This window comes from Solea solea, chromosome 20 (assembly GCF_958295425.1).
Source record: "Solea solea chromosome 20, fSolSol10.1, whole genome shotgun sequence".
NCBI classification, from domain to species: domain Eukaryota; kingdom Metazoa; phylum Chordata; class Actinopteri; order Pleuronectiformes; family Soleidae; genus Solea; species Solea solea.
Window position 1 is genome coordinate 11,499,229 of NC_081153.1, and position 23,198 is coordinate 11,522,426.

A 23,198-nucleotide genomic window follows, 5' to 3' on the forward strand; every position below is an offset into this window, starting at 1 on the left:
TGCACCGACGGACGGGGGTTGAGCGAGGTGGTCATGTCAAAAATGTGGGAAAACCGAGTGATCCGTCCTGTTAGAGCGCCATAGGGCCCATGCTATCGTGTCCAATGAAAGCGAAAAAGAACCAGCCGAGAACAACACAGGTCAGAGCAGACAGTATGAGGCAATCTGGGAAGTGTTAAACACTCAGATGAGGATGAAGACAAGCGGAGGGCTAACCCTATTTCACACCCCTGTATATCAGTAACTGTCTCATTTAGTTTCTGTTTTTATGCCCGGGATCTAGTCTCAAATGTGTGTGTTCCTACAATACGCACAGTACACACAGTAGCACAGGATAATACATCAAGCAATGCAAGCAGCAACATTATTCTTGAGGAGAAAGTGAAACGATTCACACATTTACATGTGGTGTATATAACTTTAAAACTAATGATGTCATATAGTTACCTAACAAAACTAACAAAGACATTTCCCCTGTGGAAGTACACAGCGTTTTGCAAAAGGGTGACAGATGTAAATCTGATTATAGCAATAAACGATGCAGGAGAAAATTACAATGAGAAGCTTGGCCTTCTACAGCGTGTAACAGCCAGCACAGTCATTAAAATATCTGGAATAATATTTGGATTATTTACACTCATTCACTGAGATATCCCTGATTTTAGACGGATGACAAATTGGCCATGTTGTTTGCTCATGATCCAGCGCAGCGCTGCAGATGTGTCTGATTAATATCAAAGAGGAAGGGAGACAGAGACGTGCTGGTTTGCCAGAAGTATTGTGTCTTGTTTCAAAAGATCACAGTTTGTTCACTTTGGAAAAGGAGACCCAAAAAAAAACAAAGTAGCTAAATGAGATGCTGCTGATTTGTAGCCAGGCCAAGACAACCAACAGACCACAGGCCAAACACAACAACCATCAGAAGTAAAGACAGTGAAGCGTCTCATCACGGGCAAATACAGGCTATAATGTGCTTTCTTTGAGATAATCAGTGCTAATCTGTTTACCACCTCGACACAAATACAGCAACTGCACACTCATTAATCCTGACTGAATGAATGAATGAAGGATAGACTTAAACAGAGTAAACATTGGATCATGGAGAGACAGAGAATCAGAGGAGTCATGAATTAGTCCAAGCTCGGAGCAGCAGACATGAAGCATGCCTCATAGATACAGAGGTTAACTCAATATTTCCTCCCTAAAACCTTACAGTGCAGATAAGGAGGACGTGTGCGTCTCGCCTGTTCTGTCGTGTCTCATTTTCTCCATCTCTCACACAGTTTTAACAGTTTCTGTTAACACCCCTCCACACTCTTGACACGAATCACGATAAGGGTGACTCCCCACTCCGTTCTTGTTTGTGTGATTCATTTCATAAGGTCTCCTCTTTTTTTTCTTCTTTTTTTCTTCTTTTTTTAAATTAAACCCTGATTCTATTTCATTTAATCCTTATTTTTATCCCTGTGTCTGTGGCCCAGTCACGAGGAGGTCAGAGATCAGAGACACAAAGTGGAATGCTTGAGCTCAGACCAGTGCTTCAAATGGACCGATACTGCAATGATACTTCTCATGAGATGCTGGTACGCTGTTGTACTTTTTTCTAAACCGAGTTTCATGTCCAAGGGTCTTTCACTAATGTTAAGCTACATTCACATCTTGCCACATTTGTGTCCTGAAGGACCGCATAATAACAGAACACCAAATAAAATGCACTGTGTGCTTGAAGTTTAAATCATTGTCGGGAATTTTTAAGGATAATCTACGTATAAAAGTTGGCAGAATGTCTCACATAAGTCCAGTTTTGAGTTACTTGGACTAAATGTGTAAATAAAAGCATTTTCTGGAATCTTTTATTTACTGAAAATACTCACAATTTGGTGTTAAATTGTATAGCAATACAGGTAGACATACACTCCTCATATGAAGACTGGCACTTTTTTCCCCACTTCACACACACACGGGCTCAGACGAGATATGACGTAACATCAAAGTTCAAAGGCAGTCAACAACGTCCGTCTGGGACAGTTTAGGTGGACAAAAACCATACTGCAGGTTTATGTAATCTGGATCGGACTTCCAAAGGTCCACTGAGAGACTGTGTACCATAGGTTTGGTTTAATTATGAGAAAAGGAATTACTTACGCATCTGTTAGACACAAATAATCGGACACATTTTTACGCTTAATGGGCTGTAAAAGTGTCTGGTCTGCTCCAAAGAATGTCAAATTTAGGTGCTGTTCTTAAGGAAGTAAGGAGAGAAAAAAAAACACACAAGAACATTTAATGACAACAAATGTTCATATAATTGTGTTAATAGTGTAGTGTAGAATGAACTCTGTTTCCTCATTCACCTGCCTCATGGAATTCCTGAAGGACTGCCAAGATCCAATAAAACCACAAATCCAACTTTTGCAACGCTAGACGCAATAACAATCCCCTCATTATGTGTTTTATAGCAAATGGTTGAAATAAAGTGGGAATAAAAGTGGAATTGAAATGAAATATTTTCCCTGTTTTTGAAGGGGGGGGGGGGGGGGAGAATTTGCTCAGTGCTTCAATCAGATCATATCAGCGTACTCGGCGCGGCGGAGCACAGTTTGGGAGGTTCCGATAAGGCCGAGCAAGGCTACATCACTCTGCATGCATCTAATGGTTCATTACGGCTGATTCTCAGGATCAGATAGGGTGTGTGTTTATCTCTGACCTGGCACTCAGAGGAAGGGGACATTCTTTACAGTCTGGAGTTAGTTTAGATTGATGGGCCCTCGTTAAGATAATCACCAGACCAAAGGAGGGCTAAAGCAGATTCTTTGTCTCCACTTGGCAGCTGGAGGGGACGGGGGGATTGGTGGGAGGAATATGAGAGTTAGAGAGAAATAAAACTCACACCACAGACATGAGAACGAGACACATCCTTGGACACTAGAGGAGCACGAAGGGTGGGGTGGGTGGGGGGGGGGTGAGATGGAGATGCTGAAGGGGCGGGGTGGTGGTGGTGGTGGAGGCGAGACTAAATTAAAACAGACACAGAGACCAGTTCTGCTGTCTTTACAGGAAGTGCAAGGTGCATGTGTTCTTAAGAAAAAAAAAGAAGCTGGTTTGTAAGTTTGAAACATTGGGTGAAGTTCTCCTAGATTTCAGAAACGGAGAATCTGCATTGATAAGCACACAGAACCCCTCCGATTGTTTATTTTCTACATATGTTAAGTTAAAGTCTAGGGGGGTAATATGTCCAAATTCATATTCAAAAAGCTTATCACTTAAATCACTTAAAGCTGGTAAAAAGTCACTGATTCTTTCCACTGCAGCCAAGAGGCCTCAAAATCAGTTTGAACAGGTCCCAGTCACAAAAACAACTTCATTACTGCACAATGACTCCTCTGTGTCGTATGACACACGCAGACTCAAATAAGGGAGCATTAATAAGGAAGACAGAGTGTAAGGTATATTCTTATGAAGTCATATTCTGTCCTTCCACTAAACTAAATTCCTGCAAGAGTGGGAGTCTCCGCGATGTTATTACTCCAAACAAACCTAAATGACAGACCCGCCAAAGTCAGGAATGACGAGGATGAAGAGGGGATTTGAGCGAGAAGAGGCCGCTGAGTGGCCTCTTCCACTATGTTTGTTTACAAGTTGTCACTTGGCCATTAACCACAGAGTGGAGCCAGAGGGCACCACGCCAAGCGCAGCTGGAGCACAGCAGGTCGGCAACAGTGAGTCAGATTAGGACGAATATGGAATCTTGTCATTCCCGGACAGATGCCTTCAAACTACAAACAAGGGTGTGTGTGAGCTCATGATGAGAAACTGTGTCATCTCCTATAAGATACACCCTTGTTATACTTTAACAAAAGGATAAAAGGAGACAGTCGGCAATTTATCAAATGATTTGAAAAGAAAGCCTTACTGTTGCATTCAGAAGTAAAACGTGGTGATTGTGTGCAGATCTGCATGGCAGACAGGTTTGAATTTCAGAACAGGCGATATCATCTGCAGACTGATTAATGGACTCCGTAGGCTTACACTGACCCAAACACAGGTGCGACTGACGTCCAACAACTGACTCAGCAGCTCCGTGGCGAGGGAAAGACAAGGAGACAGGGAAAGGAGAGCTGCTGGAGTTCCTCAAATGACACTGTGCAGCCCTCTGTGGGAAACCACAGCTCCTTCACCTACTGTGGGCTGAGGGCATAAAAAACACCACTCCGTTTGATCTCCTGAGTCGAATATATCTCACAGTTTCCTAAAAATAATATAACACAGCTTTAAAAGCCATACACCTCCGTTATTCTCCCATTACTCCCGTCTATTTCTACCTCGCTCCCCTTTGTCCAATCCTTCCGCATTAGTGATTTTGTCTATGAAATGAGAATGGAATGAAGATTAAAGTGTGGGTGCGTGGAAGAGCCGCGTGGTATGGAGCAGTGCGGCACTTGGCCTCAGCGAATGGAGTAATTCACCCGGGGTCTGCCCACTGTTAGCTCTGTTCTGTTGACCGAAGATGGCTGGGAAATAAAGGAGGGCCTTTGTCTCCCGTCATCCAAGCAGCCTCACTAAATGCAATTTGACAGCCCTACATCTGCTTTCCACTCTGCACAATCGTGCATTATCCATTCACACCTCATGCTCTAACATCTCTGGAAGGATTTAAAAGTCTGTTTCTGGGAGGAAGAGTGACCTTACAGCACTGTGAAATCAAGCTTCGCTTCAAAACCTCATGTCTGTTCTCCATTTCTCCATTTTCCAACCGGCATCTGTCCACCAGCTCAGCGTCTGTCAGCCAAGAGCCACCGGACCAATACCACCTCCTCGGGTTCCTGTTGTGCCTGCACTGTGACCCATCATGACCTAGGAAATGTCACCAATTATGAGGCAGGTGAAAGAGTCAGAGGGCCACGTCTCATGCCAGTCAGTCTTTCCTGTTGCAGTTTGTTAGTTTGGCTGTGAGAGGTATTACTGTGCAGGGGACTGTGACCATTAGTTTTCTTAGGATTTACATTATTTCTATTATTTATCAGCCAGTATTGATACTACCATCGGTATCAGGCCGATACTCGTCAAAATCACTGGATCAGATATCGGACACAATGCAATCATCAACGTCATGTTGTGGTTCTGTCTTGGGAGGAGAATATTTGCGGCACAGAATTATGTCTTAAAACTGCTTGAAATGCATCAGGACAAATGTGATGTTAACAGCTTCATAGTTGAAAAGGTCTAAAATGAACGGGCAACAAACTGGTATCGGACATGAAAAAGTGGTATCGTGAAGACAATGCAGGTGAAACTGAGTCTCGTCAAGTCACGTGACGTAAATGAATTGCAGATTTTCATGTGATACAATTACAGTGACTGTATCTTCTATGCAAAAAGGATCAAACTAGTTGAAGGGAAAAAAAAATGCAACACAAACACATTTAAGCCTGTGTTTACTCATATCATTTTCAGGGTAAAATCAAACACAGGTTTCAAATCTTCATACTGAATAGAATTTGAATAAAAAACAAAAACTGGCAAACAACACCATACTGACATGACGTGATGCTATAATTCATTTTCACAAACTTATTTTAGCATGTTAATGTGATAATATGTGATAAAAACAAAAATGAAACCAAAAACATTTATCTCAGCATGAGAGGGAAGCAGCGGCGGTTGCTGGTCTTTGAAACAGGGAAACCTTCGCTCTGTTTTGAATGAGAATAAAATCATGTGATAAACAGCTGATTCAGAATGAACGAGTCATGCATCACATATTTGATCAATTTTCAAGCTGATCAAACAATAGATGTATTACTCAGGACCAAAGTGGTAGACAACCGACATTTTTTGGTGTGACTAAAATGGCTTAAGAGGAAGCTTGTCAGACATCGCTGGCTTCAATAAAGTGATCTAAGAATCTTATTTTTTTTTTTTAAATGATTCCATTTACATATGAAAATCTCTCACGCCATTGGCAGATATTAAGGAAAATAAGTCAAAACATACATATTTTGCACTGTAAAAGACCCACTCCAAGGATTACCACAACTCACTCCCCCAGCTGTAAAGGGGACTTGGGAACATCATCGTTTGAGATAACCATTACAATTACCGACTTCAAAGAACGACAGAGGGAGCAAGAGGGGGAGTATTTGCATCAGTGGAAAGCCTCAACCGATCCCATAATGCTACCAGGCCCATTTCCATACCACATTCTGGCTTCTCATTCTGACCGACCTCATAAAACCTTTGCAGGCGTATAACTGTTGTTGGGTGCAAACAATCAGAAGAGAAAATTTGTTTTTAGCTTGAAAGTACTACATTTCTCTTGTAATTTCACTGGCTAATAAAAAGGCCTCCCACACTCCGAGGACACATGTTGCCCAATCCATTACACATCTTTGAATCACACTTCAAATGTTAATTTATCTTCATAAAATGATTTCCACTCACATACAGTATACTGCCAGGATGGCTGTGTTAATTAAGAATAGATTTGAAGCCCTATTAAGAAAAGAAACTTGAAAAACAACAAACAAGCACAACACACACACACACACATATATTTATAGTGTGTTTTCTTCTCAGCAGCACATGGACGTATGCGAGTGCTTCTTTAAAAACAGGCACAGAGAAGGAGATGGAGTTCAGGAGCTGGAGACTCTGCTAGAGCAATTATCTTGTTCGTCAAACCTGCCATTTAATGGAAATCCTAGGCCTGAGCCAAACTACACGCCTGTCTTTAGGTATGAAATGACGACTTGATCCACGCCTCCTTCTCCCCCCCTTCTCTCATTCCACCAAATATTTTCAGAGGACATCTGACTTCAGTGGCATGCTATTAGTTCCACAGGTGTGGAGAGACAAACTCCATCAAAACATCCCAGGACATTCCACCACTACAGGCCCAAAAAACCTTCTGTACCCCCAACATGAATTTTATCTTTAATGTATTTTCAATACTTCCTACCAGTCACCAGATTTGAAAACTATAGCAAATGTAATAGTTAAACACTCTCTGCGTATGAACACGTGTCTGTGGGTGTGTGAGCACATGTTTATTGCTACAGTAGCTGGGACAAGCCTTCTCAGCTGTGAACTGTTGTTGTTTTAAAGCCCTTGGAGGCCTCTGTATCAGTGCCACTCAAACTGGCACAGGATAGAAAGTGTAACCAGATGGAGGCCTTCTGCCATTGTTTTCCAGTTGAGCAATACCATGCTAACATGCAACAAAGAGGCAGGGGAGGTGGGTAAAAGAATATATAAGCCAAATCTCAAAACACAGAAACAAAGTCAATAAACAATATAAATATTTTTGATATATATATATATATCCAACACTAAAACTGCCAGCACTCATACAAGGTCAGGGAATGCCAAGGAGAAGAAGTGGGTTTTTTATTTGAGATTTAAAAACAGGCAGTGTGGGAGCAAGTTTAATGTGTGTGTGTGTGTACATACTGTTATCAGTGGGTTTACGTGCATGTTAAAAGTCACATTTTAGTCAGACAAAGACAATCATTTGGTTTTCTTAATGTCAAGTAAACACATTAGTCCGATCGAGCTAGTCTTAGTCGGACTAACACACCTGGATAATGTGATTCATAGTCCGATTAGTCCTGCGTGTATACGCTTAGTCAGACTTGTGTCGGACTTGGCGTTCTGCTCATGCACTCCATATCATATATTTTGTGATACTGCTATTGAAAATCACACAATCTTTCTTCGGACAACAAAAGCAATCACAAGAGCCATGCTTGATGTGATTTGTATGTACAGCAGGTACGAAACATACAGAACTACAGCACGATCCATCTCACCGTCCATCTCGCTGTTCGCTGTTTGTTTTTCTGTGACGTAAAGGTCAACAGGAAACTGATTCAATACATACTAGCTTATAGAGAAGTACAGCGCCACCTACGGAGGCAGACTCTACAAGTGGTCCGATTGCCTGTCTTAGTCAGACTAAGCTCGATTAAACTATGCTAGTGTTGCCATGCCAAATCTTGTGATACTAAGCTTTACTGATTTCCCCGTCCCGTACACAATGAAAACAGATACAGTGTAATTTGTCAACTTACAGATGCAAAAATAATTTCCCTCATTACGTGATTTGTGAAGCTTGCTATCATAACATAGCAGTGAAAGGGCACATGTGAATGAAGGCCATCAAACAGAGATGATATGGTCCGTCCAGAGCCAGAGGAATGACGGCCTACCGCCCGCAAACGACCCCGAAATGACTCAGAGTCTTATGCATGTAAACTGCCCACAAAACCTATCTTTCCTTTCAAATCATTCATCCACTGCTGAGAAAGCACAACCCCGGGTCCCAACTGACATCTCCCCTTAGCACGACTCGCTATGGTTTGGAAGCCAATGTGTTTACTTAGGTCTGGAGAGGTAGGAGTGAATATCCCAAACCTCTTTTGTGAGTGTATTTTCTGTGCGAAGCAAAACTAGACGGGGTCAGTAGACGATTCGATTCGTGTTTATATCATAAGTTTAAGAAAATGTGTGCATGTGCCGGAGGTGGAGGTGGTGCGGGTTTGTGGTGGGGTGGGTTTGAAGGAGAACAAGCTGTTAATCAGGGGTGATGGGTTTGGAATATCTGGAAATACATTCCGAGCGGTGTCAATGTTGGTGTGCATATGAGCATACTGGTGGTGTGAATGTGAGATATCATACTACATATATACTGTACATATGAGTCTAAGTAGAGAGGGAGAATGTGTCTGTAGTGGTACGTAGGTGGAAAGGTTTGGTTTTATGTGACAATGTTTGATAAGATTTCAAGAGATTTCTGCTGCTAAAAGAATAGTCCTTAACTTTGTATTTTAAGGTAACTAAAAGCCATTAACATGATCTATGATGTCTGCTGTTTGACTGAACATAATCACATCAGATGTTGTCAGATGATGAACAAAAAGTCATGAATCAATTAAGTAAGAGTCATTTTTATCATTTCAACAGGTCAACACTAAAATCTCCAGACTCGTAAACCAAGTCTGGCTGGAGCCATGTTGGTGTAATGACCTCAGAGATACAAATCTTGAACCATTGGCAGGTAAAAAAAGAAAAGAAAAGAAAAAGCTAATTGCATGACTAAGCACCGTTAGAGCTGTGTAAGAAAATGTTTTTTATTTAGATGTAGAGGTATGAGGATTTACATCCTTCAGTGAGCGACGAGAGATGTTGATACAAGAAGAGAGGGATTAAAAAAAACCGATCAGGACACCCACCCACCCCCATAAAATTAAGAACACAGTCGTAAGACGTCAAGGAGCACAGATTATCTGACATCTCCTTCACCCGGCTCCATATTTGCACTCGGACGGCTAAGCTAACACTGGGCAGGATCGCGTGGTATGAGAGCGCTGTGTTTATAGACGGCTTCTCACAGCCCCTCAGTTGAGAACAGTGCAAATAGACATAATGCTGAAATAACACGTGGTGGAATGCAACACTGCATATGTGGTTGTTGAGCTTGGATGGAGTTTCAAGGTCGTAAGGCAGACAGATAAACTCCCCCAACTTTCAGGCTACACGTCAGTCTGGTCAGTCACGTTTGCAGAGGAGGTTGTTGTGTGAGGATAGTCTGGGATGGGATGGGGTAGTTTTTTACGGACACAATCACAGCATCAGCGTAAATAAAAAGTTATTGGCAGCTATCAAAACAAAGGTCAGAGCATGTTGTGATGTCACCCATAACAAGTGGTTACAACAGACATCACCTGCAACCAGGTGTCTACTGTATAGGACGATACCAAGCTGTCAATCGCACTGATGTCCACTCATATGTGCCGTGCTTTATTATCTATTTTCCTCTAAAAGGGAACACCGTTCACAAACTCGACATTACGTTCTTATTCAATAAGTCTGGTTGGCTTCAGGAATAAAACCTGAAGACTATGTCTTGTTTTTTTTTTTATATATCAGGTCTAAGAATCACACATCCTGTGAAATGTTTCCTGGCAACCAGTGGCCAACATGGGGTCAGTATATGCGGGCACTGTGGACAAATCACAGCATTTCAAGCCAGCAGAACGAGACCAGTGGGAAATATCACACATTCAGCTAACAGGAAAACTAAAGTGATTACTGATAAGACCGGCAAGAATATAAACCCTTCACACCTTCCTGCTATTACTAAATCATGTTTCCAGACTGCAGAGTTTGACCTTCCTCTCACTGAGAAAAGAAAAAAAAAAAAAACATTCAAAGCACAGACTCAAAAACAAACATTGTCTGACTTACTTCTTAAGCAGCCCCGTACAGTTCGCCTTACGACATACCTTTCCCTCTTTCTACCTCCCCTGGATGCATTATAACAATTTATAATGACTGTGGTTTTTATTGGAATGACTTAAGTGGCCCTTAAACTGCCCATTTGAATGATGGGTGATGTGTCTCTCCTCTGACTGAGCATATACAGAATGTGTTTATGCATGAGTATGTGCCAGCTCCAGACCCTGTTTCCATCAGCAATGCCAACATTTCTTCACCCACCCACCCACGAAAACCAGCCCCCCCGACATACACATCCACCCCCAACCTCTTGATATTCGCCACATCCACCACAGTGGTCACACTCGTTTTTGTTTTTTTGCTTGTGAGACTTTTTTGTCCTCTGCTTCTTTACCCACACCGTGAGGAAAACCCCATTTGCCCCCTCCCAGTCATAAGGTAATGGCTGCAGTTTTCTTATCGTGCGAGCACAGATGTGTAAATAAGTGGAGTCTAGTCTAGTGGAGTCAAAATCCTACCATCTGGTTTAAAAACCTTGTTTCCCAGAGCATCACAAGTCAACAGAAGAGAGACACCTTTTTGTACGAAGACACTTTTTTGAAAAAGGGTGATTTCCAAAGCTAACACTCCATTATGTGTCTGCCTGTCTGCATCAGTTTTTCCTCTTATCATACACGTTATGCTACAGTTAGATCCTCCTCGCTGCACAAAAATGCACTGAAATGGTCACAGACACATTCCACACGCCCATCGTGGAGTGAATGATGGACCAACAGAGACACTCAAAGATGCAGCGAGCACATAGGATGAAGTGCATCTGAGGTTACAGATGGTGCTTGACATGTTTCCTTCCTCCCTGGAGCTCAGAATATATAGGGAAATGAGGAGACATAAAGTTTGAGTACGGGAACACAGCTTGTGCTTGTGCCGTGTTGCTGGAGACTATACACAAGAACAACTGTGCTGCAGCGCCATTTCAATTGACAGACAAATCATGTAGGCAGCATTGCGGAGAAATGCCAAAATTGACAAAGGACAAAACAGAAGACAGAACCAAAATGTGCCGGACAGAGCTGAATACACAGTCAGGCCGAGACTGTGAATATGCTGTTGTGTCTGGCAGGCCTGAGAACTATTTGGACAATTTTGAACCCTGGCAGTGTTACAACTAATGCTTTGCTTTTTCCTCTCTTCGCTGAATAGTCGTACTTAGGGCTGTGTAATGGGCAGGGACAAAGGCGAGAGGAGTGTCACATGGAGTAGATTAGCAGATTAATCGAGGTGGACTCCATGGAGTGCATTCCTCGACATTGTTCTCCCATTTGTTAGATATGTATCACTGTAAGGAAAGGGGCAGCGAGAAGGTCTGGGTGTCCTTGTTCCTCAACACAACAAATGTGCCTCTGAAATCATGTTCTATGGTGGAGAGTCTTTCCTGCCATTCTTAAACCATGGCTGCTTTTTCTGTCACCACACAATCACATTAATACTGGGCAATTATACCAATTTCTAATACATGGCGCCTATGCTGATTTGCTAGTTAATCGCAGTGGGACACAAATGGTTGTTCTACCTGACCTGCAGACGTTTTTGGACAACAGTATTATGGTATTGTGCAAGAGAAGTATTATGTGTCTTTGAGGAACTCCAGAGAGAAGAGTAGACGTGCCATCAATAGCATATGGAGCACAATGAGACAGAAGACAGAGAGACACGATGGGGAATCTGGTCTTCAGATCACACACACACACACACACTGTATGTGTCTCATCAGGAAAGGCCCTCAATTCATTAGGGCACTGTTAGCATACTGTGCTGACTTAGAGGAGGGTCTGACTTGAGAAAGGGTCTGGATTTGTCATCGTCTCCTCATGAGAATGGATGGCTGTTTGTGCGTTTCCCTGCATCGGTACGCCTGGCTTCCCTCAGCTGGCCTTCTGCATCATCCCTGAAGACGAGATGTCCTGGCTGATCCCCTCACAGACAGGGACTAAGATATGTGGTTCACCACTCGCATTTTAACCATTTTCACACAAGACAGACGTCTGTTTTTATCCTGTCTACTGTCAACATCTGGAACCAAAGACAAGGCTCAAACCTGAAAGGTGAAATTTAAATCCTGCATTTCTGCAGGCCTAATAAACATAAGATCTTCACATTTCTTAATATTGTAGAATCTGGGTATGTTTTTTTTTAAGTCATTTCCACACGATCTATTTTTACAAAAACAACTTTTCATGTTTATGTGTCAAAAGTTGAAAATATACAATATTATTGAGAGGTTCTCCTGCGGTTTAAGGGACTTAAACAAAGCCAAATAAATTAAGTACCCTGACTTGTATTCCCTTGTACAGGTTAAGTTTCCTAAACAGTGGATCATCCACTTGATGACATGTCAAGTAAAGTCACAATTATTTTTATAGCACATGTAAAACAACATTAACTGACCAAAGGTCATAACAAAAAACAAGCATATGCAGGAGAAATAACAACAGCAGAGATCTGGCATGACTAGCAGCAGAAATGAAAGAAACGCCAAAGACAAGAAAAACATTAAGGGTGCAGTGTCTAACATTTACATGGCGAAAATGAGTATGAAAAAAAAGGAAGTCTATACTGCTTTAAAATAAAAATAATTTGTTTTCGTAGAATAAACTTCAGTGTACTTCAGGCAAGGGTCTTCTTTTAAAGAGATTGTCATCTTGCACTACTGTGGTTCAACGGGAGCCCAAATGGACAAACCAGCCAAAGTGTGTGCTTCGTGATTTGAACCATTGTAAACGGAAGAAGAATCCTTTCTGGAATGTGTTATACACACAAATGGCTCTTAATTTTAATGCATTAAGAGCTTTCAAAGACATCATCTGGTCTTTGTCTTAGATATGTGTAGACTCAACTGTGAAATGACTTGGATTATTTTCTTAGGCCTCGGAAAGCTCCGCCCAAAGCCAAGACTTTTGGGCCATGAAACCGAATCAAAGACACAAAGATGAGTCTGTAGAGCAGAGTGTAAATGACAAAAGCAGGCGATAACAAATGGTTCATCACTATGAGTGACCCATTTCACATTGTACATTGTCGTTTGACCTGCGGTTTGTGCCACACATTTGGTTGGTGCAGATTTAAAAACTGTGAAAAAAAAGAAAGAAAGAAAAATGTGTCTTTATGTCTCCCCTATTGTTTGTGGGCTAACACTGAATAAGCCTCTAATTCTACTGTCTCTCCACTGACTCTCTGCTCCCGACATAAGGTTTAAATCAGCAGACAGTCATATGGCAGAGACACAGCATTCAGGACACATCCTCTCACTATAATGATCTGGCAGACATTTCTGCATCCTCGTCTTCCTCCTCTGCCTCCTTGTTATCCCTCCCCCTTCCTTCCAGACTACGAGGGATACAGAACATGCTTTGCCTGGATGATGGAATACAGTGACTCAAGCAGAATAAATGGATCTCTATTACAAGGCTAAAAGAGAAAAAAAAGACTTCTTGTCACTGAGTAAAGTGCGGGACATAAAGGCAGAACTGTTGGACTCAAATGTATCTTTTAAATCTTCAAAACTACCCACATTTTCACTTCCCCCCCTTTGAGATTAACAGAGAGTTCAGCTGATTGCAAGAGTTCTGGGGTATTACTGAGCTTGTTTGAGGAATGGGCCGGGTGTTCCCGACAGGGTAAACAAACAATGGAGTAGTAAAGAGACTGTGGCGAACTGAAGCAGAGTAATTCATGGAGGAATGATCTGTCTGGGAGCAAACAGACGGCCCCTGTATGTTTCTGTTGACACTGGTTCAAATCCTTGGCCAGATCAAAGACGCCACATGGCTGCTACAAACTGAGAGCTCCTCAAACCAAGCTTCTTTTCTCTTTTCTGCTTCTTCTACCTTTAAATCTCTCCCTCTCCTTTTTAATTCTACTTCTGTTTTTCCCACAATCACTGCCTCTTTCTTGTACTCCCATTTCCATTATGTCCTACTTCAATCTCTCCTTCTTTTACAAATAAATCCACTGCCATTCCTCTTTTCTAACCCCGATATTTCCTATATCCCTATCACACTTTCACCACATGTCAGGAAGACGGGGTTTGTGTGGTTTTTGCCCAGCTTTGGAAGTCCTCCAGCAAAGGCTCCACTGGGCTGGTTGTCGGTTCAGCTTGCGGAGCAGACCGGGGCCCACAGTTAGGAAATGACCACTTCTCTGGTTCAAATTAGCACCGAGGCAACACAACAGGGCTTTTTGATGGAGGCCCACAGGAGAAAGCGCAGGGAAAAGAGGGGGTAGAGACTGTGTAGCCATCTGCAAACCACATGAAAGTGAGTGGTAATTGATTCAAAGCCCTCTCTAATTAAGTATTATGTTGGTTGGCCAAGGAACATCCTCCCAGAAGTGGTTGTACTTCTGTAGAGCTCACTGTCCAAACAACTGCAGACTTGCATGGCTAACGTTTGGGAGAGGGTGTTTCCATTCCGCTATCATCGAGAGAACATCCGCGTTTTAACACGGCTCGTGCTCAACCTTTGACCTTCCTCAGATTCTGACGATTCAGCTTACTCCCGGTTTGCTTTATGTAGCTTCGGTCACGTTCTTGCAACCAACAGCTTCAGTTTCTTAAACCCTCAAATCTTGTTCTCATACGTGGAAATGAGACAAACAAACTGTATTTGATTTGACATTAATCAGGGTTTCACTGGGCATCATCTGTATATACAGTGGAAGAGGCACCGCTGGCTTAAATATCAGGTTTTCGAAGGAAGAACCTTTCATACTTCCTCGCGTGGTTACTTATTTTCCCTGACTTAAGTTGACATTGAAAACCAAGCAAATGCATGATTGAGTGGCAAACAGTGAGGCTGTCGTCCAATTAGCCCTGTTTGTTTATCTTTGTCTTCACTCCTCAGCATCTCACATATCCTCCATGAAACTCAACTCAACTTCTATCCTGCCCCAAATTGTAACCAGAGGCAGAGCAATAACCCTTCCTGTCTTGCGAGCATGAAACGAAATAATTCATCTTCAACGGCTTCTCTTAGCACATCGGAATGGTGCCAGACTGCGCTGCCCCTCCTGTCCAACTTCAGGAAGCATTACATATATTGCGGGGATAAACAGAAACAAGAGAGAGGCAGTTAAGTTAAGACCACGTACACACACAGACACACAACCCAACGCACTCACTCACACAGTGTTCACCTAAAATGAGCTGGAATGAGCACAAAGTCCCGTTTTCATTTGTGGTTTCGCTGCTTTGCTGCTGATTACAGGAAATGATTAGGATGAAATCCTTGAAGGACTGGTTGTGTTGTACGTTGCTTAATGCCTCAGAGCGTTGCATTATGAAACACATGTTGCTCAATGAGCTCAAAGTCTGTTCATGAAAAGATTACCTCTCTAAGCTAAGGCCCTTCAAATATTAAGTCTATTAACCAGCACCTTGCATTGAACAACTGCGGCAGACTGGGATGGTAACTGTGCTTAAAAATGCGTGTCCTGTGTTTAATTAGTTTTTTCATCGTCACATGGATTAGAGCCTTGGTAAACAGAACGTCAGACTATAGGCCTAATTTGAGTTCTGGAGATGCATAGAGAAGTTTGACATAAAAGTCAGGGAGGGTGGTCCGCTACAGGAGATAAATCCTTTCATTGTAAGCCAAGCTAAATGTCAGTTGCTCATCTGGGTGGAATCTCCAGTCAGTTTGTTTAAGGATGGGAGAAAGAGGGCTCACAGATTATCTGTGGTCGTGATGTGGACACCCTTAGTCATCTGCACAAACTGAAATCTCTATGAAGTGTAGGGCAGAATTTACATGATCAAAATATTATATATATATATATATACGCTGTATATATATATGTATATATGCTAAGTTGTATGTGATATAGCTGCCCTTTTTAAGTTTAATTTAAAGAACATGATGGATTAACTGGATTACATAAAGTCACACTCATTATCTGCATTTGCACACCCACAACTTTCTCTTGGGACATCCTTTGCAGGATGTATTTTGAATTTATTACCAGTTCTAGAATTGATCTCCCCTCTAATAAAGCAAACAACAGTTGCAAAATGAACTGTGAGGTGATTCAAACTAAACTTGTTGAAGTACAGTTGATGCCTGCAAAGAATACTCCACAGTGAGTGAATGTGCAATACATGTGTCACTTGGTAACATCCTTTTCCTGCTCCAGAAAATCTGTCTTTGTGACATAAAATGTCTTTTATTATCCTGCTCCGAGGGAACTGTAACAACACAATAACCCGGGACGTCTTTTTCTCATTTCACGAACACCTACGCACACGTCTAAATCAAGCTCAGACTGAACAACAACAAAGTCTGGAGTTTTTCAAAAGGTCTCAGAGGAGATGCTTCCAACTTCTTTCCCAATATTGATGCATCAGAGAGGGATATATCTGTGCTGCATCTGAAGTGAAACAATAAAAATAAAGCGTTGGCTTCTGAAGTGCGTCTGTAAGGAGATGAAAAGAGGGATAATGTGAGTTTTATACTGAGGAGTTGACCCCTGTTAAGAGTTGGCCCAGTGTCCTGCTTTTGGAAGCCCCAAACAAAATGCTTGCCAGACGGTGAAATGAGGGGCAATGAATGAGCGGTAAAAAGGCAAATAAACCTGCCTTCATGCACTGTACGCACATGCTCATTTGGACTAACTACCCAAACATACAAATATTTATGCTACCTAGCCGACCAAACATCAGACAGCCTACATTTGGTTTCACTCAGGGTTACAGATTCCTCCGTCTTTTCCCCATAACCGAGACTGATCGGTGCGGAGGCCGTACACCTCCTCAAAGAGACACAGGGAAACTCTTGCTTCCTTGCATCCAGTGTTGAATCAGGGAATACTCAGCCTGAGTGGAAGAGTGCAAGATGTCACAACCCATTAAGCAGGAACAGCACTGTAGCTGGGTGAGCACTCAGGCTCTCATTTGCTGTTTGTCCCTGTTGGATTCTCTTTGATAACACAAGCTGCCGTCCCAAAAAACTCTAACACACCACTGGAAAAAATATACATTTGACTCCAGGAAACACTGCTTAATACGTTTTTTATCCGTGGCTTAGTGACTGCGCCTTGTTCAGGCCCCACTGACTGAAAGCAATGCCTGGCTTCTGAGAGCAAGGTTGCTTTACCACATGGGTTTAAGTTTGAGCCCAGTTAAAAGTGACGGTTTCGAGGATTTGTATTCTACACCAGTAAAAGAAAATTATAAAACGACTAAAAGAGGGCAACAAATGGAATGAAAGTGTTTTGTTTTGTAAGTGTGTCTGTGACAGTCCCTGTGATAGCTGAAGAGGGAACATTGTCAAAGCCCCTCTGAGCCTGCAGGCTCTTCTAAGACTGAGAATCTGCTGACAGAGTCAATGGAAGGCGGACGAAAAATAACAAGAGGCGTCTGCCAAGCCTCGCTGCTGCACTGTGTCTCTCTGTCCTTCCCCAGTTGGTGCCAGCCCAGTGGAAAAACTGCCATTGGTCCAGACATTATGAGAAAATTAAAGTGGGAGACAGATAAAGGGAGACAGGCAAATGAAAAAGACAATGGCAGAGAGAATTCTGCCCGAGAATTCTCAGTAAGAAACTGTTGTTGTTGGTTTTTCCACCTCCTTCTATTATTTGCTCTATTTTCCTCAGATCTAAACGCCGAAACTGTCCAGACCGAGATGGCGACTGATGACGACTTTATAAACACACAAAGTAAAGACTGAAAATGGAGACAAAATGTAAAATATGTCCTTCTTGCAGTCTCTCTCTCTCTCTCTCTCTCTCTTTTCTTTTCCCCATTTCTTTTCAAAAAAAAAAACCAAATCCTTCCAATTAATCTTGAATGTTATGATCCAAACAATGATCAAGACCAGGACCTGGATTCTGTTTCCACCCCCTTTAATGGAAATTCTAGTTCGCAAGCTGTGTAATGCATGTTGAACAGTGTGTGTATTAAAACTGTGTCTATATGTGTGTGTGTTCTTACATCATCTTTCCTCTTAATACAAAAGTATGAAACAGAAGGAGAATAGATACACATGCACACTCGCCTGTGTGTGTGTGTGTGTGTGTGTGTGTGTGTGTGTGAGAGTGTGTGTGCTCTGAAGGTGTTTGGCTTTCAGAGAAGTAGCTGAATAAGTGGGCGTTCACTTTTCCTTGAGAATGACTGGCATTCTCTTTCATTTCCTGCCAGCACAGAACAGACAGACCCACACACATGCAACAACACATACAAACATAAGCTAAAGGACGATTAGGGATCATCGGTGGTTGGCCTATAGAGGGCGTTTGGCATCGCTTAAGAGAAGCCACAGAAAAACCTTTGTTGTATAAGAATGTTTTTAGATTAATATAATTAGTGAATGAAATTCACTGCAAAGAAATTGTTACTATTATACTCTAATATTACTATTTACTGAGTGATGTATCTCGTGTTATGCAACAGTCTCCCGTGTATAGACAAGTGGCTCATTCAGATAGTTGATGTTTTGTGGCAAGGTTTGTCCGCATTTAAAGATATAATATGTTATATTTCTGCATTAAAATATCTAATAACAACTAGATTAATGTTGAGTAGTGACTTACATTAGCCAAAACCGCTTCAAAGCTCTATTAATCCATTGAAATCCATATTTATTTTCATGGTAACGAACCATTTCATCTTGGTCACATTTTAACAAGGTCATATACTTTTCTACCATCTCTGCCGCTAGTTCGCCATGTCAAGCACAAAAGTGCAGAAGAATAAAACAACAATACTGCAATTCCCATGATCCCTCGCTGCTTCCTGATGTTATCAAACTAGGTCTGATGTTATTATTTTGACTGGGAGATCTCTAGCGGCAAAAATTACACACCGTGCTTCAACCTCAGCCCCAAACAGGTGGCAGCATAAAGAGATGCATCCCATATAGATTGAGACATAGACAGCAGGGAAGTCAAATTGCACTGTAATGATCTCTGTTGAAATGTGGTGTGACAGCTGGCAGATGCCGGGGGAAAAGAATCACATGATTCTCATGTAATAATATCCAAAAATCAAAAAGTGATTATTCACTTAAGCCTTTACAAACACCACAGAGATACTGTTAATTGTGTTGTGTACGTGTTTCTATCCAGGTTAAGCAGCGAAGTGCCTGGTATTCTGCCCCCTAGTGGCCACAGAGGGTAGACTATTGTACAAGTCATAGATGGGTTAGGGGGATACACAGAGGGCCTTAATGCAGCAACAGCTCCTGACTTTTGATTGCTTTTGTCTTTTTATACATAACGCGCAATAAGCGCAAATAAGTGTGAGAGAACCAGCTGAGGAAGGAGACATTCATTAACAATTCACATTTCAGAGCCCACCAAGTGCCCTTTTGCTTCAGTTCAGTCTCTACCTACAAATCTAAAAGACAAGACCTTGTATTTTCACTTTGACATTACATCAGGAATCGTCCTCAAGGATTAAAAAAAAAATGCAAGAGCTGATGTTAACTTTCGAGTTTTAAAGTCCAAACTTCAACATGTTCTGGTCTATAAAGAAGCTGCAGTGGGGCGTGTGAAGCTCAGTGCTGTATGAGCAGGCGGTTTTGGCAATGAGCAGTGTGTGTGTGTATGTGTGTGTGTGTGTCAGCAGTTCCTATCCAAAGAGTGGAGTGGTCAGCTGGTTGGGGGAGGTTAGTCGTGGTTGAATAATACACCACACAGACCAAACACACATTTGTAACCACCAGTCAACCAACTGCTGACCAAACACTGAGTCACTGACATGGGGTTGCTGTGGTCACAGCATAGTGTTGCCATCACCCTTGTTCCAGGCGTTGACTTACAGTACGTGCCATGAAGGAGTGCAGTTGAGTGATGCTGGCAGAAACAGAGAGGAGAATAAATATTCACACCAACAGGTACTTAATAGAAATGAAGAGGGGGTGAGAAGCTGCCTGGAAGCCATTAACTCTGTACAAAAGGCCCTGACATTTATGAGCAAATACTACTTTGAACAGTACGGCAGATGCTGCTGCACACCAGCAGCTCTGTCAACCACAAAGCTTCTGACGTGCCTCGCTGTCGGGGGCGGAGGGTTCACACTTTAATGCGTGTCCATTGTATAACCTACTTTGATATTTATGCAGTATTCAGTCACCGAGGAGCATGCTTGTGTGGCTACACATGTGCACACACACACACATGTGCACACACAGGTACATATCCAGTGAACTATCTTTGCTATACGCCAGTGAAATAGAAGGATGCTGCCAAATGTTTTTGGATCTGAGAACTCCAGCTCACTGTCTTTTCCAGATTCTCTCCCCCCTTCTATTTCTCTTACTCTCAAGCTATAGCTCTCTTTCTTTCTCTCTCTCTGCCTCTCTCTCTCCTTCCTAACAGCCGGCTGTCGGTGCACTGAAACACATGTGATCGAAAAATGTATCATCTCAGCAAAAGCATGCGTTTTGGAATCTTCTCTTTAGTTTTGGACATGTTTTCTTAGCCTCACTAATGTGTTCCTTTTGCTCTTTTTCCTTTTCATTTTTGCTCGTCTCTTTCCATCTGTCTCGGCCTCAGCTATTTTGACACGCGGGGTACCTGAGGACTCATGCTTGTGTGTACCTCTCCTCTCACTGTTTGCGATGGAGGGATGTCGTTACAATGGAATGCAGCGTAGCCTGCCAGAGGCGTCACAGTGGACGGACAGAGTGAGGCAAGAGGGGCACCAGGAAGAGGAGAGGAGAGAAGAGAAGAGAAGAGAAGAGAAGAGAAGAGAAGAGAAGAGAGAAAAATGAGAGGACCATGTGTCCTTTTTCAATATTGCTTTTTTTCTTGGTACATTCCAAACAAAATCTAATGGTTCTTCACCAAATGCATAAAAAAACGCAGCTGTTCATAACAACTGAACTTATGACTGTAATCACTTATGAGTAGGAAACATTCACAGATACATATCAACATGTCTGTTACTGAGCCAAACCTGTTGCACTCATCCAACAACCACACTGCCCAACCTCAACACACACTTCACATACACAGCACGCCCACTTCAGCATCAGCAAGTGTACCACATGCATGTGGGCACGGATGTATCCACAATGTCTTTTTTTTTTTTAAAGAAAACACTCCTGAAAATTCATGTTTACAAGGCATAAGCAAAAATCATTACCATCAAGTTTCAGGGCAGAGAAACTTCCCCATCTTTACAAAGAGTGAGACTCAAAACAGAGCGAAGCAGAGGTTTGCATGGCCAAAACTTTCATATAAAAGGACCAGTGTCTATGCAACACAATATCTATGGAAAACTGAACAGACTCCTTTTAATCTTCACGTTGTTGCTCTCTGCAGTGAGGAGAAATATGCTAGTCCCATGATTCAGATATAAAACAGTCTGTTTTCAGATGGTATTTAATTTTCCCTTCCTGTTTTTCCATGTCTGTTACATTTGGCCCCTCACCCTGCATTCCCACGTGATGAAAGTGAAATGACAGGAGATGACAGGACACAAGGATGCTGACAGAGCCAGAGGGAAGGTAAAGGAAGGTATGGCTTACCTTTTTCTCCTCAGATAGTTTAAAGGGCAGATGGATGCAGTGGGTAAGGGTGAACTTCAGGGGGGTCTCTCTTCTAACTCCCTCCTGGCTTCAGCCACGCGTGTCTCCCATGGGATGTGATGGCATCAGAGATTTAATGAACATGCAGCCAAAAAAAGGAGTGGTGTCCTCCAAGGCAAAGAGCTGGCACCCTAAATTGGTCCAGAGCTGCTCACAAGTGCAGATGGGGAGAAAAAAAAACAACCAAAAAGGAATCTGGTTATTTTCAACTGCAAATTGTCTTTTCAACTTTTATTTTTCTGCCAGCAGCAAAAAGCAAAAAAGTTCATCCATGTGCTCTGTACCAGAGGTGGTCGGTAAGGGAGACGGTAGGAGAAGAGGGAAAAATCCTCTCTGTGTTGCCTTCAAGCTGTCCAGACGCAGGTCTGAGGAGCACCTTCCCAATCTGCGTGCTCTCGCTCTCCAGGGTGGAAAGTAGGAGGGAAGGAGCGAGGGAGAAGGACAGAGAGGGAGAGAGAGTGAGTGAGAATAGTGGAGTGAGTCAGTCAGTCAGTCAAGTCTGTCAGTCAGGCAGTAAGGCAGCAAGGCAGTGTTAGTGTGGGTCCTAGCCGGCTGCACTCCAACTCAGAGGACTTATAACCAGGGGCTGTGCACCTTGCTGCTCCAATCTCCCTGGCTTACTCACCAATTCCTCTCCCACTGGCTTATTTTGGGAAAGACAGACAGGATTGTTCATTGGGTTAACCCCCTTCATATAAAAAAAACAAGTGTATGTGGCTGGCTGTATTGAGGGGAGTGAGCAGGAAGGGGTGGGGTAGCAGTCGCGCGAAGAGGGGTGGGGTAGGATGAAGAGGAGGGAAAGGAACAAGACGAGGGGAATAGGGAGGGAGGCTGCTCACATTCATGTTCTGCCTCCCTCCACTCTCCTCTCCTTCCCCAAAATCACCTTCCAGTAAATTACCAATATTCATTTACTTTTCAAAGAAATCAAATCAATCACATTCAACCTATATAGTGGCTGCTGGCATGAAAACACATCTTAACACTGGATTCTTTAATAAAGCTGTCCTCACTCCCCTCACTGTTCCACTTTCCAATTAATAATCCCTGTGCATGACGCAACACTGACATAAAGGAGCACTGTATTGTCGCCTAAAACATGCTGCCTGAAATCATTACATGATAGGGTCTCTTGTTAATAACCAAAGTGCAGCAGTAAATAACATTAGTTCACATCGCGCCGCAACAGCCCGGCTATTCATCTATGAGAGTTGCGTTGCGTTACAAATATCAAATAGACCTTACATTTAAAATGTGCCAACTCTTTGCTGGGGGGAAAAAAACATACATTTACATTTAACATAGGTAATTAGAAATCACTTTTTTTTGGATGTTAGCAAACAACTTGGCCTAAATTAACTTTTTTCTTATCATTCA

General features: G+C 42.4%; 1 protein-coding gene across 3 annotated transcripts in view; it reads right to left on the reverse strand.

The window, feature by feature from the left end:
• Positions 1-22,526, reverse strand: part of col8a2 (collagen, type VIII, alpha 2) — a 42,272-nt gene extending 19,746 nt beyond the window's left edge. Inside the window, exons 1-2 of one of the 3 annotated variants that reach the window (XM_058620076.1) lie at positions 22,447-22,526; positions 21,762-22,221 (exon numbers count right to left, since the gene is read on the reverse strand). The gene's annotated coding sequence lies outside the window, so the exon portion shown is untranslated. The other 2 variants (XM_058620077.1, XM_058620075.1) reach the window with 2 other exon arrangements.
• Between the last annotated feature and the right edge of the window lie 672 nt (positions 22,527-23,198).